This window comes from Mesocricetus auratus, unplaced genomic scaffold, assembly GCF_017639785.1.
Source record: "Mesocricetus auratus isolate SY011 unplaced genomic scaffold, BCM_Maur_2.0 Super-Scaffold_100019, whole genome shotgun sequence".
Lineage (NCBI taxonomy): Eukaryota > Metazoa > Chordata > Mammalia > Rodentia > Cricetidae > Mesocricetus > Mesocricetus auratus.
Genome location: NW_024429200.1, coordinates 18,311,208 through 18,325,694, shown reverse-complemented (window position 1 = coordinate 18,325,694; position 14,487 = coordinate 18,311,208). Strand labels below are relative to the sequence as shown.

At 38.2% G+C, this 14,487-nt stretch overlaps 1 pseudogene; it reads left to right on the top strand.

The window, feature by feature from the left end:
- The window catches only part of LOC101842270, a 78,453-nt pseudogene that overhangs the window by 29,480 nt on the left and 34,486 nt on the right, over positions 1-14,487 (top strand).

The following is a 14,487-nucleotide window of genomic DNA, read 5'->3' as shown; positions in this document are numbered from 1 at the left end:
CAAATACATGCCTTGCATACAAGTTTATGTATTTCACAGCCTGAGATTTTAATCTTGTGCCAAAGTTTCCTGTTCCCACACCTATAGAACTTGTGTGTACATACTTTAAAAGACTGAATTTAGGACACATTTTTACCTTGCAATATTTATAATGGAGTTGAAGATATTTTATTTCTTGATAATTTTAGTCAGTTATTACAGGAAACACACAACACATTCTAACAAGTCATTTAGAAGAGCTGAAAAGAAAAACCTGGTTGGTGTGTTCTTTTGAGGTCTTCCTGCTCCGTACACCATAATCCTACTTTCTCAGTCATAGGGTTTCCTGTTTCCACTTTCCTTCATTTTAATCAATACTCTGTCAACTAAACCTCACTTAGATATTTTGTTCTCTCCTCCCTTTCTACATACCTTTTATACTTATCTACTTACTCTTGCTGTTTCAGCCATCATAATTGTGCCAGTTTAATTCTCTACAGTTGCAAATACTTATTAAGCTGTGATCTTTGTTCAAGAGATCATGGTCTCTTGTGGTCTCTAATATCTGCAATATAAACCAGCCTTAAAACTAACCAAATATGTTCTCTCTCTCTCTCTCTCTCTCTCTCTCTCTCTCTCTCTCTCTCTCTCTCTCTCTCTCTCTCTCTCTCTCTCTCCTGCTGCTGCTGCTGCAGTCTAAGATTCAGCATGTAGAACCCTTAGGTGATTCTCCAACACCATGTCTACCTGTATGCAGCCATGCTCCCTGCCATGATGACAATAGACTAAGCCTCTGAAATTGTATTAATTGAGTCCAATTGTGCCAGAACCTTTATTTGAAAGCCAAGTACCTTAAACTAATTAAGTGTACAAAATAGTCCCTATCTACCAGGAGCCTGCAGAGGAAGTTTTAAAGGCTCTACCCTAACCTCAGTCTGAATAAAGCAACAACAACAAAACAAAAACCCCTGAAAGAACACAGATTCTTAATGTGCTAAGAAAACCCACAAAGTGGTAGGAGGGAGTCAGGCACAATTATGACCTTGATGAAGAAACAGTAACAAGAGGAAATGGTGCCACAGATGACCTGGATGCTCCCAAGCTCAGCTAAAGCTAAAACAGAAGATAAGCTAATGGAGACATCAAAGAAGGACTTAGTAGGCTTTCAGATGAATTCTCTCCATCTCAGAAGTCAAAATGAAAAGCCCTACCGAGTGGAAATGTTGATGAGTATGAAAAAAGTTAAAAATTCTACCCTCAAATAGCAATAACAAAAAGAAAGTGCCTTCTCCAGTTTCTCCATTTCTGGGGAGACTATCCAGCTTCTGAAAGGCTGAGGGGAACATATATCCTTCCTATCCATGTCAAAACCTTTGGTTCTGTATATGAAGGAAAAGATTTCATTGCTCAAGGCCAGACAGGAACAGGAAAGACAGTCTCTTTTGCCATACCCTTCTGTGAAAGGCTCCAAAGAATTCAAGAAGCAATTTACAAAGCCATTCACCAAAGGTACGTAGTGCTTTGGCTCCAACAAGTGAATTGGCAAACTAAGGATCCAAAGATTTCAAAGATATAACTAGAAAACTCAGGGTTGTGTGGGTTTATGGTGGAACATCATATCAAAGCCAAATTAATCACATTTGCGATGAGGTTGGGGCCCCATGGCATATCAAAGAACATCTTAAAAGTGGCTTTTTACATCTTTCAAAGATGTGCCATGTTGTGCTTGATAAAGTGAATCAAACATTAAATTAAGGTTTTGCTGAGAAAGTTGAAGATATTATTCATGAAACCTACAAAACTATCACAGAAGACAATCCTCATACCTTACTTTTTTTTCTGCAACTTGCCCACAATATGTACACAAAGTTGAAAAAATACACGAAATCCAGATATTAACAAGTTGACTTTGTTGTAAAAATTACTCAAAAAGCTGCAATCACCTATGGAACATTTTGGCTATTTAGTGTTACTGGTTTCAAGACCACAGTTATTGGAGATGTCCTTCAAGTCTGTAGTGAATCTGAAGGGAGAGCACTTATCTTCTGTAAGACAAAGAAGAAAATGCTACTGAAATGACCATGACTCCACACATAAAGCAGAATGCTCAGAATGCATGGGGGCATTGCATGGTAAAAAAATTACCTTGAAAGGCTCCAGAGAATGTATCCATCACTCTGGATGCACAGGTAGAGTTGGCTTGACAGGAATTTGTGTATGTTTTTATCAAGCAAGAGAAGTAGGGCAACTGAGATATGTGAAACAGAGTGCAGGAATTACTATTAAACATGTAGGCATTCTTTCTACAATGCAGTTAGTTAAATCTTTCTACAATGCCATCAGGTCTCTAGCATCTGTTTCTTATGCTACTGTTGGCTTTTTCCTGACCACCAAGTCAAAGGCTGATAGAAGAGAAGGGGTCAGTGGATGCTTTGGCCACAACATTGCACACATTTCTGGTGCACCAACCCTTGAACCACAAGAGTTGATCACCTCTGGTAAGGGTTTTGTGATCTCAGTGACTCTGGAGAGCCCCAATTAAACACAGGGTATCAGCTGTGTTTGGAAAGAACTTACAGAAAACTGAGGACTAATGCTGTGTCTCAAATAACCAGAAGGTACCTCCTAAAAAGAAATATGGGTATTTATTTTGATGTACCTACAACTGAGTCAGACATATTACAGGCTGAGTGGTATGATTCAGACCAGATGCTCTCAGTGCCAGCCATATTACCTGAAATTGAATATTATGATGGAAACACATCTTTTTTTTTTGGTTTTTTACAAGACAGAGTTGCTCTGTATTGTTTTGGAGGCTCTCGGTCCAGCCTGGCCTCGAACTCACAGAGACTGAAAACACATCTTTTAATCCCAGACAGAGGAGCAGCTTCTCAGGGAGCAGTTGTGTCATTCAGGCCAGTCTATTGATCAATTTGGTGGCTGATCAAGTAGACAGACTCAACAGGGATGTCAGTCAGGAAGTTGGCAAGGTGGTAGAATACTAAGAAGGGACAGAAATTGATCAAGAATTGAGAGCCATAAATAGATTTTGACTGATTTGATAGTTAATCATCCAGTGTGAACTTGCCTATTTCTACCTAATAATGCATATTATCCACCAAAAATTTAGGTCAGCATAGTTAGGTATATATTTGTACCTTGCAATGAAGTTGATCATATTTTATATGTTTTAATTAAAACTATTTTTTCATCCCCTCATCCTCCCCATTTCCACCCCCATCCATTCCTCAGAGTGGTTAAGGCCTTCTTGGTGAGTCAACAAAGTCTGGCACACAAAGTTGAGGCAGGATCAAGTCAACCCCCTCCCCGTATCAAAGCTGAGCAAAGTATCCCACCATAGGGAATGGGCTCCAAAAGCCAGTTCATGCCCATGGGATAGGTCCTGGTGCCACTGCCAACCCCCCAACAGATCAAGTCACATAACTGTCACCCACACTCAGAAGGTCTAATTTGGTCCCATGCCAGTTCCCTAGCTGTCAGTCCTTGGTCTGTGAGCTCCCACAGCTTAGGTCACCTGCTTCTGTGGTTTTCCCATCGTGATCTTGACCCCCCTTTGTTCATGTGATCCCTCCTCCCTCTCTTCAACTGAACTCACAGAGTTCATTCCAGTGCTTGACTGTGGGTCACTGCATCTGATTCCATCAGTTACTGGATGTAGGATCTATGATGACAATTAGGGTACACGCTAATCTTATTATAGGGGAAGGCTCATTCAGACACCCTCTCCACTATTACTAGGAGTCTCAGCTGGGGTCATCTTTGTGAGTTCCTGAGAATTTCTCTAGCACCAGGTTTCTCCCTAACCCCATAATGGCTCCCTCTATCAAGATCTCTCTTTCATTGCTCTCCCCCTCTATCCCTCCCTCAACTCAGTCTTCTTGATCCCTCGTGTTCCTATTCTGCATCCCCTCTTTTCTAGCTGCCCCCTCCCCCATTTACCCAGGAGATCTTAACTATTTTTCCTTCCTGGAGCCCTCCATGTGTGTCCCTCTTAGGGTCCCCTTTTTTACCTAGCATCTCTGGGGTTGTGGATTGTAACCTGGTTACCCTTTGCTTTTTTGTTAGTTTGTTTTTGAGTATTTTACAAGAATGGTTATAAACAAATCTACTTGTCTAGATATAAAAAGGCACTCCCCTAAAACTCCAACAACAACAAAACAAAAGAAACAGAACAAAACAAAAAAAGTAGCCAAATGTCCCTTAGTCTGTAACTCACAGCCCTGAGCTCAGTCATGGCCCATGCATCTCCACATGCGACTGCTGGGCACTTAGCATTTGTGCTTCTTTCAGCTCCCAGAAATTTCCCCCAGAGCATTGGCCCTTCAGATACTAGTTACATCTCCAGCTGCCAAGCTAGCTGCTTTGGGAGGCACATTCTCCAGGAATATCTTTCCCAAACACCTCCTTCCCCGAGCCATCTCCTAGAATCACTTTCTTCTCCCCATGTCATCTTACTTAAATTCTAGACTCCGGTACCTAAGCCCTTCATCAGCAGGGTCCTGACCCCATAAATTTTCTAACCAAATATCTCATTACTCTTCAGTATGTCTCTGCTTTCTCTGACTCAAATAAGCCATCCCCTCCTACATACCTCTCAACCACCCTCTTTAATGTGTTTTTTCCCATAGTATCATATTCTCTTTGTTCTTTTCTCTCACTCATGCTTATTACTGGCCATGCTTATTACTTCTATCTTTGGCCATAGAATGACTGCATCAGGGGTATCTGTTCTGAAATGAGAAAGTTTCCCCTACTTCTCAAGTGCCGTCTTTGTGGATCCTTGAGGATGGACGCTCACAAGTATTTCATGTTAACTGTTCTGTGTTGCTTACAACCTCATACCACTAACCAAACAAGCAGGGAACATAAATGTAAACAAGTAAATACAATTGCACATGCATGGATGAACCCTTGAAGGCAACAAAGAGTTTTTTAGCATTTGTCATATGCCATCATCTATGCCAATAGTTAGGAATAATTTTTAATTTTAATTTTAATCTTTAATTTTTCTCCTCAAGTCAAATATGTTCAGTCAAAAATATTTTCTGTCAAACTCATTTTCTCATCTCCAGACCAACACTCTAATATTTGCAGTTTGATGATCTTTGGGTCACTTAAATATTGCTGCTTTTGTCTAGGAAAGAGCATGTATTACTGCTAGAATTTACTGACTTAACACTTACTGGGGAGCTTCTAGGAACCAGGTAAGCTCTAAATGTGGGGAACGTTAAAAATTTACTGTCTCCTCTCAGTGGAAATACATACATTTTACTTTATAAAGTGTTGATAAAGCATAGGAAGTATTAAGAACCATCCTGCATATTTAGTATTTCTGTATGTCAAATTCAAAATACCATACAGATAGTGATATTGAGGACCTAAATATCATGTATATTGTCCCAAGGGCAGAACAAACCTTTATGCACTCTTTGTTTATCGTGAAGCCACTTACACAGAAAAAATGCAAATGGATTCAATTTGTAGTATTTATGTATTTGTGCACATATATGCTCACACATATGTAACAATAATAATAAAAAATTGGCATTGATTTGAGGGGGAAATAGAAGTGGTTGGAGAGAAGAAATGGAGGAGGAAAAGTGATCTAATTCTATTTCTATTAAATACATTTTTAAAATTTCATCTATTCTCCACACACGTATTGCTGGAAATAATGCTGAAGTGTGATTTTCTTCAAATTAAAAAAAAGAAAGAAAGAAAGCATTGTTTCTTTTATACATTGTGCTATTTACATAATGATAATTCCAGTTAATTATCACAAAAAGAAATTCCCTGTTAAATATCTTTTAAATTTTTATTACTTTTTATTGGTGTGCCTGTGTGTGTGTGTGTGTGTGTGTGTGTGTGTGTGTGTGTGTGTGTGTATTTGAGTGCATGTGTACTCACATGCTATGATATATATGTGGAAGCCAGAGGACAGCTTGTGGGGAGTTAGTCCCGTCTATCATGTGGGCTCAAGGGACAGACCTTGCATTGTCAGACTAGGCAGCTAGGACCTTTACCAATTAGCTAACTCTCTGGCCTAAAGGTGTTCTTCCAAATGAAAAATTCCTAATTCCTTCCGAAAAACTAACTGTCCTGGTAAGCTACTGCGCATGTATCTTTCTGGTATCTTGGTAGATGGCTACTGGTTCTCTTACACTGCTCCCTTCATCTGCTGCCATGTGCTCTCTCAGCAGCATTAAGAGTAGACACCCAGAGATCTAGGAACTTAACACCCATCCCAAAGCTGCAGACACAGGCTCAAGTGCTGCAACTACTACAGTCTGTGTGAAGTCTCTCTTTCTTTGTTTACAATACACACAGTGTACAAGTTCTTTTCCAGCTCTCAACAGAGATAAAATACAGCCTGGACAAAGACTGAATAAGAACATACATGAAGGATTGGCCAGTGTGGGCGAAGTTCATTATAGGGGCAAGGACCTGACTTTGAGTCTCCAGAACCCAAGTAAACCTAGAGTTGTCAGTCCACGTCTATAATCCAGTTCTATTACACTGAGATGAGAGACAGAGATAGAAAAATCCCTGAAAGCTAACAGGACGAAAAATGTGGAGTATGCAGTAGGAAGTGAACAACAAAACAGTTTCAAAACAAGGTAGAAGGTGAGTGCTGACCCTCCAGCTGGTCCTCTGTGTTTACATGCATGCCATGGTGTGCATGTATGCCATGGTATGCACATACCCACATTTATGAATACAAACATTCATGTACATCACATACACACATGTATACATATATCATAGACATGCAAAGATGAATTTTTAAAAGCAAAAACGCCTATATGCAATGGGAGCAGTTAGAAAATCCTGTGACGGAGAAAGTGTTTCCATTAACAACCTTGTCTCTGAGATGGATCTTTCAACGTCAAACTCAAATTAATACAATCATTAATGATATGTCATAAATTATTTACTCACAGGACATGTATTTATGAAGTGTTCAAATAAGAGTCTACATATCATGTGGAAATTGTGAACAGGACACAAAATAAATGGGTGCCCTGAATATCATTAAGGCTGAATCTTATGCAATATTAAGAAAGACTTTATAATGAAATGTAATGATAAAATTATGCTCTATGGTGTGTAGTTGTATAGAATGACAGCAAATCACCACATTTGACTTGTAATTTTTGCAGACTTAAGTTACTTAAGAACTACCAAGGGAGTAATGCTTCTTAGTAGCAGCCTATCTTTTCTTCCTAACCCACAGCTCACAATGACCCCTGGGAATTCCAGGTGCTCACCAACCAGGTAAAGCACCTTGAATCTCCAATTCATAAATGTATGTAAATTTTCCTTTCTACTGCCAACACAGAGAAACAAACAAGAAGCCCCTAATGTCCTTCTTTCTTAGCTTTGCCTTCTGTTAAGCATCAAATTCTTTTGGGTTCCCATGCCATCATCATCATCTTTATTGAGTACATCCATGTTTAGGATGCAGACACAACATCCCTGAGCTACTGGAGAGATGTCTGTCCTTAGCTATCCCTGTCCTCTTCTGAGCCATTAGACAGAGGCAGTCAGTATAATCTATTTACCCCATATCTGTGACCTTCTAGATTGCCTTTGCATGTGGACCCTGGAGATCATTGGCAGGCCAGCTAATCCAGCTCATGAAGCAAGTCCCAGGCTAAAGAGAGACACAAAACAAAAGGAAAGAAAGGAAGGAAGGAAGGAAGAAAGAAAGAAAGAAAGAAAGAAAGAAAGAAAGAAAGAAAGAAAGAGAAAAGCAACGTGGAAGTCACCTAAACACCTGAGGCTGTCTTCTGGCACTCACATACAAATGTATCCAAAGGTATACACACATAGAAACACACACACACACACACACACACAGAGAGAGAGAGAGAGAGAGAGAGAGAGAGAGAGAGAGAGAGAGAGAGAGAGAGAGAGAACAAAACAAAATGGCCTTCCCTCTTTTATCTAGAGAACCACAGGGCTACATTGCCCAGGTGGTGGTGATGCATGCCTTTAATCCCAGGACTCAGGAGGTGGGGCTCTGTGAGTCCAACTTGGTCTGCAGAGTGAGTTCCAGGACAGCCAGGGCTACACAGAGAAACCCTGTCTCAGAAAACAACAACAAAATCCCAAACCAACTATATTGCCTCTTTTTTAAAATCTGCATTTTACAGGTTTTAGTCAAAGCTTGTCTTATGATCAGAAATAACATACTTAACATTATTCTTCAGGAGAACTTGAATTCTCAGGGTGCTACAAATACTAATCTAGTCTGCTACTGAAGATGATGTCTTGTGGATAATGAAAGTGATTTACTTTTCAGTGTGTCTTATTGAGCTTGAGGAACAATATTTGGGAAACACCCATTGAGAAAGTAGCTCCTTGCCATCTGCTTGAAGCCCTGGTAAATGAGTATGACTATAGATAGCATTATTGAGGTCATTCAGATACTTTTGGATACTTTTATTATGGTTCATTGAAGAGTTGATTGAGTTGTTTCTCATCTAAAAATATTATTTTGCTGCAATTTATTTTGCCAATCTAGAACAAAAAATTTTAATTCTGGCTATCATTGTTAGATGCTAAGTTGTGAGAACTACTAAGGAAACTTTTTTTTAGTTGAAAAGTCTCTTATGTAAAAATATTGTTATTTGGCAGCTAAAACTTACAGGAAAATATGCCCAAGAAAAATAATGACTGTATTGGTAGATGCTTTCTTGCAAGTTTTCCAAGGGTTCAATCTCTTCTTGGTGTCTATTATCAATAGCTACATAGCAGCTGGATACACAATAGCTGACAGCACCCTCATGAGGATTATTATCTTTGTACCACTTACTGAACAAACCCTCTGAAGATAAAACTGTCATTCTTAGTAAGGTGTATAGGAAATGCATAACTAACGACTCCAGGATAACGGAATCATTTAAAGGTGAGAAATTTGAGATTAAGCTTTATTAAGACATGGAGTTTGAAAGAATATTAATAAGTATACCCTTTGATATTCTAGTAGTTTTCCTTTGGGGATCCAGCTGTTAGATGATGCTCTCGAGGGCCGACATAAAAGGACTCCATATTATTATGAAACCTAATGAGTTACTAGGGCTTATTAATACCTGCTATTTGTCATAAACCAAAAATGACCTTATTAGAAACATTTATCTGTAGGCCAAGTGGAGCATTTCATTGGGCTGCTTGTTTTGAATTATCATGGGGTTCTTGGTGAAACACAGCATTCATTTGCTACTACTACTCTTTTGTCCCTAATTTTTACTACTGTTTATTTTACTTTATTATCATCAAATTCTTTTATATACTATGTGTTTCTTCCCTATGCTTCATAGTGTTACAGGTTTTCGTAAGTATATTAAAGGTCATTAATGTACTTTTTGATAAGTGCATTTTGTTAAGTCCAAATAAAAACCAAAATAATATGCTTGCTGCACCAATATGCATAAAAATGAGAAAGGCAGAATTCTCTTGAATGTGGAAAAAATTTGGCCATTGCTGGTGAGAATATAAAATAATACAAACATGTTGTTAGCTTTCACTTCAAATGTCTATTGACTGAAGACTCCATAACCAAACTGTTATAAATGTGTTGGAATGTATGTTAGTAGACACTATGTAAGATGTTACAGTACAAAATGATGAAATCACAACACAACGGTGTGTGTGAATCTCCTATAGCTATGAAGTTTAAAAGTCCAACATTAATATATGTGTGATTCCAGTTACAAAAGATGAAATTAGTATATACAAACACACACACACACACACACACACGCATGTATATATCCTGTTCTATTCTGACAGACGACAGAAAGTGGTTGCCTTTATGTAGCTAGCTTTTGGGAGATTAGGAAACTGAAACAGTGTGCTTAAAATATTACTTTTATTTAGGCAGTGGACACTCTGGATTGGTGTGTATGTGTATATAAATTTATTGACTGTCCCAAAAATAATTGTGCACTTTGTTGTATGTGTTATAGGTCAACCTCAAAGGGAAGAGGAATGTAAAAGAATACTGGGTGCTGGAAAAGTTTAAGAATTAGTGTTTAGACTAAATGGTAATTAGGAACCTTTTTCTATACAAAGACCAGTGATAAAAAGCATTGATATACATTTAATGTGGCTATCCAATTAAACAGTTTAATAAATTATTATAGATCTATTTAAATTAGTCCTGATTGGTGCAATAAGACAAAAATATTGAAGCATAGATTCCAAAGAGTGTAGGATGTTAATATTTTAATGATATTTATTATACAATTAAAGCTTATTGAAAAGGGGTTTTCAGGAAATTCCTAGAATCAAAAATATATTTTTAAGATATATTTTTATTTTAACAGTAAAATAAAAGAGAGCCACATAAAACCATGTTTCACATGGTTTCTGAGAAACGGATGCATGACTATCCAGATGGACATCTTTCCTCTTTCTAATAAGAAAGTCACATAACAGTAAATCCATGTGATGAAAAGGCATGTTAATGAAAACAGTCAAGTCATAAAGTTCCATTTGTGTAGCCCAGTGTGAGTGCAGATACTTTCATTTCCTATTGTAGCTGTTCTTCATATATTTATGCTTCAGTGTAAGCTGCCAAGAGGTCCATTAACACTTGGGGATGTGATCATTCCAAATTCTCATCACTATTTGAATTGTCATAAGAATATGTCAAATTTCCAAATATGACAGCTTCTGTCTCCAGAGTGACAGATTTTCCTATTCTTTTTGCTGAACCATTCAGTATCATAACGGCTCCTCTGCTGTATTCTGCATGAGGGGAGAGTTAATGTTATCATCTAGAAGGTGATATATACAGAGAGATTAAAGTCAACCCTCTTCCACAAACTGCTCTTGAATTCATAGGAGTTATTTGAGTTTTTAATTGAAATAATGATAATAATAATAATAATAATAATAATGTGTTTGGACTGGAGGTGTGTTTCAGGAGTAGACAATTAAGTTCCTAGAAGTTGTGTGCTTTTGAATAAAAACCCCAGCAGGTTCAAGACACTTCCCTATGGATTAGTAATCAGAGAGGCCCCAGAGGTCTCCCCCCAAAATATAGTCTAGTGTTATCATTCTTAGTTGTTTACCAAATCAAGAGAATAAAATGCTATTTCTGAAGACACATATAGAACACAGAGAAATCCAGTTATAACTATGCTGGAAACTCCCTCCTTGCTGACATTCCCAGGAGGTTTCATGCAGGCTGGTGGAGGAGAAAATTTGTTGATGATTTCATCTACTTATAGACCATGCTTACTGAAATACTGACCTAATAGGCAAGATGTCTACTGGTGCAGTAGCTGCACAGATGTACAGGGCATAGGCAATAACTTTGCAATTGAGTTGGAGGCCTGTTTAATGACAGGGAATACAATCTTGTATTATGAACATGTTCAAAAGTTCGTTTTTAGGGAGGTCCTGGAGGCAAGGAAAATATACCATCATTGTTCTCCTAAACTGATGCAACTTCCTTCTAAATATTTTTGTTTTTAACCCTATGGCTTTTGTCTTGGTTCAAAGAAGCTCCTTTTTGCAGAGAGCTGTGGTCAACACAGAGACTCCTATCTGGTCAAAGTGTTAAAAAGAAGTGACTGTTGACTATTCAACTCTAATCATCTGTATCTCATTCTCTGTGCCCACCTACAAGGTCCAAGGAATATCATGGTAAAGAATTCAGGAAGAATGTAAGAGTTGGATGATAGTGAGAAATGCCAGGAAATATTGCCATTCTGACATGAACACTTAGCAGCAATGCATACCTGCACAAGATTGGGAGTTTCAACCTCCCATCATGGTTAAAAAAGGTACCCATGAGTCCCCATCCCTTCCTTGATGGTTACTGGCTACTGTAGAAAGGGACGTAATTTCTGCTAATTATGTAGCCAGTAGAGGATAAGTTAAGAAGAAAGGGGGAATTTAGAGGAAAAGGAAGAGGAGAGTAATGGGAGAGAATATAATCACAATATATATGTGTGTATAAAACTGACAATAGTAAAGATAAATAATGCTTAAAAGAAAGTTCACACATCTGAATACTATTACTCAGATGTGAGGGAGGAATTACAACTAGAACTTTATTCTGCTTCTCAGTCAAGGGAACTCAAATTGGATTGAGATAACATAGTCAAATTCCTCACAGCACCGTAGAAAAGTTTCTTAGTTAAACTAACAATATTATGGATATTATGGTTTTTTTTTGAAAAAAACTCTTCTTCAAACTGTTTAGTCAAACAAAAGAACCTAAGAATACTACAGGAATATACACCTAGCAGTTCCTCTCAGGGAGAAACAGAGGACAATATCATAGCTAAAGGAGCTCTGTCATGAACACACCTGCCCAATCTCATGAATTTCTTTGTAGCACTTTCTAATTATTTCATGAATTTAAATGCTGTACAGAACATGTAGAAATATTCCAGTTTTCAATGCTTCTTTAAACACATAGTGAACTTCTGAAAGAAAGAACTGGTGGCCGAAAGCAAGGTGGTCTTGGGTTATATAAGAAAGCAGACTGAACAAGCGATGAAGAAATGTGCCAGTATTCCACTATAGCATCCGTTTCAGTGCCCTGACTTCCCTCAGTGATGCAGTAAGCCTGAGATGGATGCTGAACTAAACCCCTTTCTCCTCCCCAAGTTGCTTTTGGTCATTGTTTTATCACAATAGGAAACCATGATGAACTAATGAGTTTAATAGATTTACTTGTGGAACATGGTGAAGGGGTTAACAGAAGGAGTGTGGGTGCCCCTAAAACAGCTATATTAGCAGATATGTACCCATCATAGATGATAGCTCCCCCATGGCCACATAGATAAAATCTCTTCACCCAGCTTCCCCCACCCTATATACTCTAGCCCCTCCCTGAGATCCAATGTGCAATTACGGCACAATTGAATACAAATGTCTGAGAAGTGGCTAGACATTCAGGTGAGCATTCAATGGTCAGCACACTGTCTCATTCTATGTGGAAATGTCAATAGCCCATGGAGCTGATGAAAACCGACTTTTCGCATATCTGACCTAATGAAGATCGTAGATACTTTGCCCAGAGGACAACACTCTACAACATGAGGTAAAAGTTAAATACTACTCTCTAGAAAACCAATGAGTGGATTATAGGGAAAAATAAATTTATCTCTTCCAGAAGCCACTTCTGCTTATTTCTTATTTAAATTTTTATACAATATATTTTGATCCTGGATATTTCCCCTCTCCCAACTCCTCCCAGATCTCTCCCACCTTCCTACCCACACAGCTTCATGTTTTTAACTCTTTCAGCAAAACAGAGAAACAAAAATTGCAAACTAAAAACAAAACAAAAACATAAACAAATTTCCTAACAAATAAAACTCAAAATAGCAAAACAAAGCACAAAGCATACAGTAACAGCAGAGTTTGTGTTAGCCAAACACTCCTGGGCTTGTCTGAGAATGTGACTGATACACCCTACATCATTCCAGTGGAAAAATCTGATTTTCCCTTATCTAGTAGATATCCACTGCAAATATCTCTGTGGTTGGGGTGGGACTTCATGTCTACTTCTCAGGACTGGGATGGTTTTTTTTTATTCTGGTGTGAACTTGTGCATCTGTCCAAGACTCTGTGAGTTCACATGTGCATTAGTCTGATTCTGTCTGGAAAACACTCCTTCCTGGAGTTGTCCACCACCTCTTCTCCTTACAATATTTCCATCTCCTGTTTTACATAGATCACTGGGCCCTGAGAGATGGAGTTTGGTAAAGACATCTAATGAGGGCTAAGTGTTCCAAAGTCTCTAACTCTGCCCCTTGTCCAGTTGTGCATCTCTGTGTAAATTACTGCTTATTTCAAGAAGAAGCTTCTCAAACAGGATTGAGTGATGCTCTTCTATATGACATAGCAATGTCTCTAGAAGTCATTTTATTGTTACACTCCTTTACCTTTCTTTCTTTCTCTCTTTCTTCCTTTCTTTCTTTCCTTCTTTTTCTGTTTTGTTATTTCTTCCTTTTTTTCCAGACAGGATCTGTACAAAATCTTGTCTCTCACGTATCTCTCTGTATCTCTCTATGTAGACCTGACTGGTCCTGAACTCATAGAGCTCCACCTGCCACTGCCTCCAGAGTTCTGGGATTAAAGGCACGGGACACCAAACCCATAATTGGTACATTTCTTTAGCAAAATAGTACTAGTAGGTTTTCCTCAGGCCTCATGATTTATCTGTTTTCATTTGTTGTCACTTTAGCAGGATCAGATGGAGTAACTCTTAAAAAAGAAAGTGATTAGTTATTCCCATAACATTTGTGCCACTATTATACTGATACATCTTTCAGCTAAGTCACTGTTTTTTGTCTCAGGTCTTGTAGTTGGGTGATATTATGGTATCAAAGGAAAGTGTCTTCCAGTACCCCAAACAATTTAAGTATACATTCTTAACATCTTCATAGAGGGATTATTAAATTGTTTCTTTCCATTTGAATGCATTCTTTTTCTTTTTCTTGTCTTGTAATTCTGGCT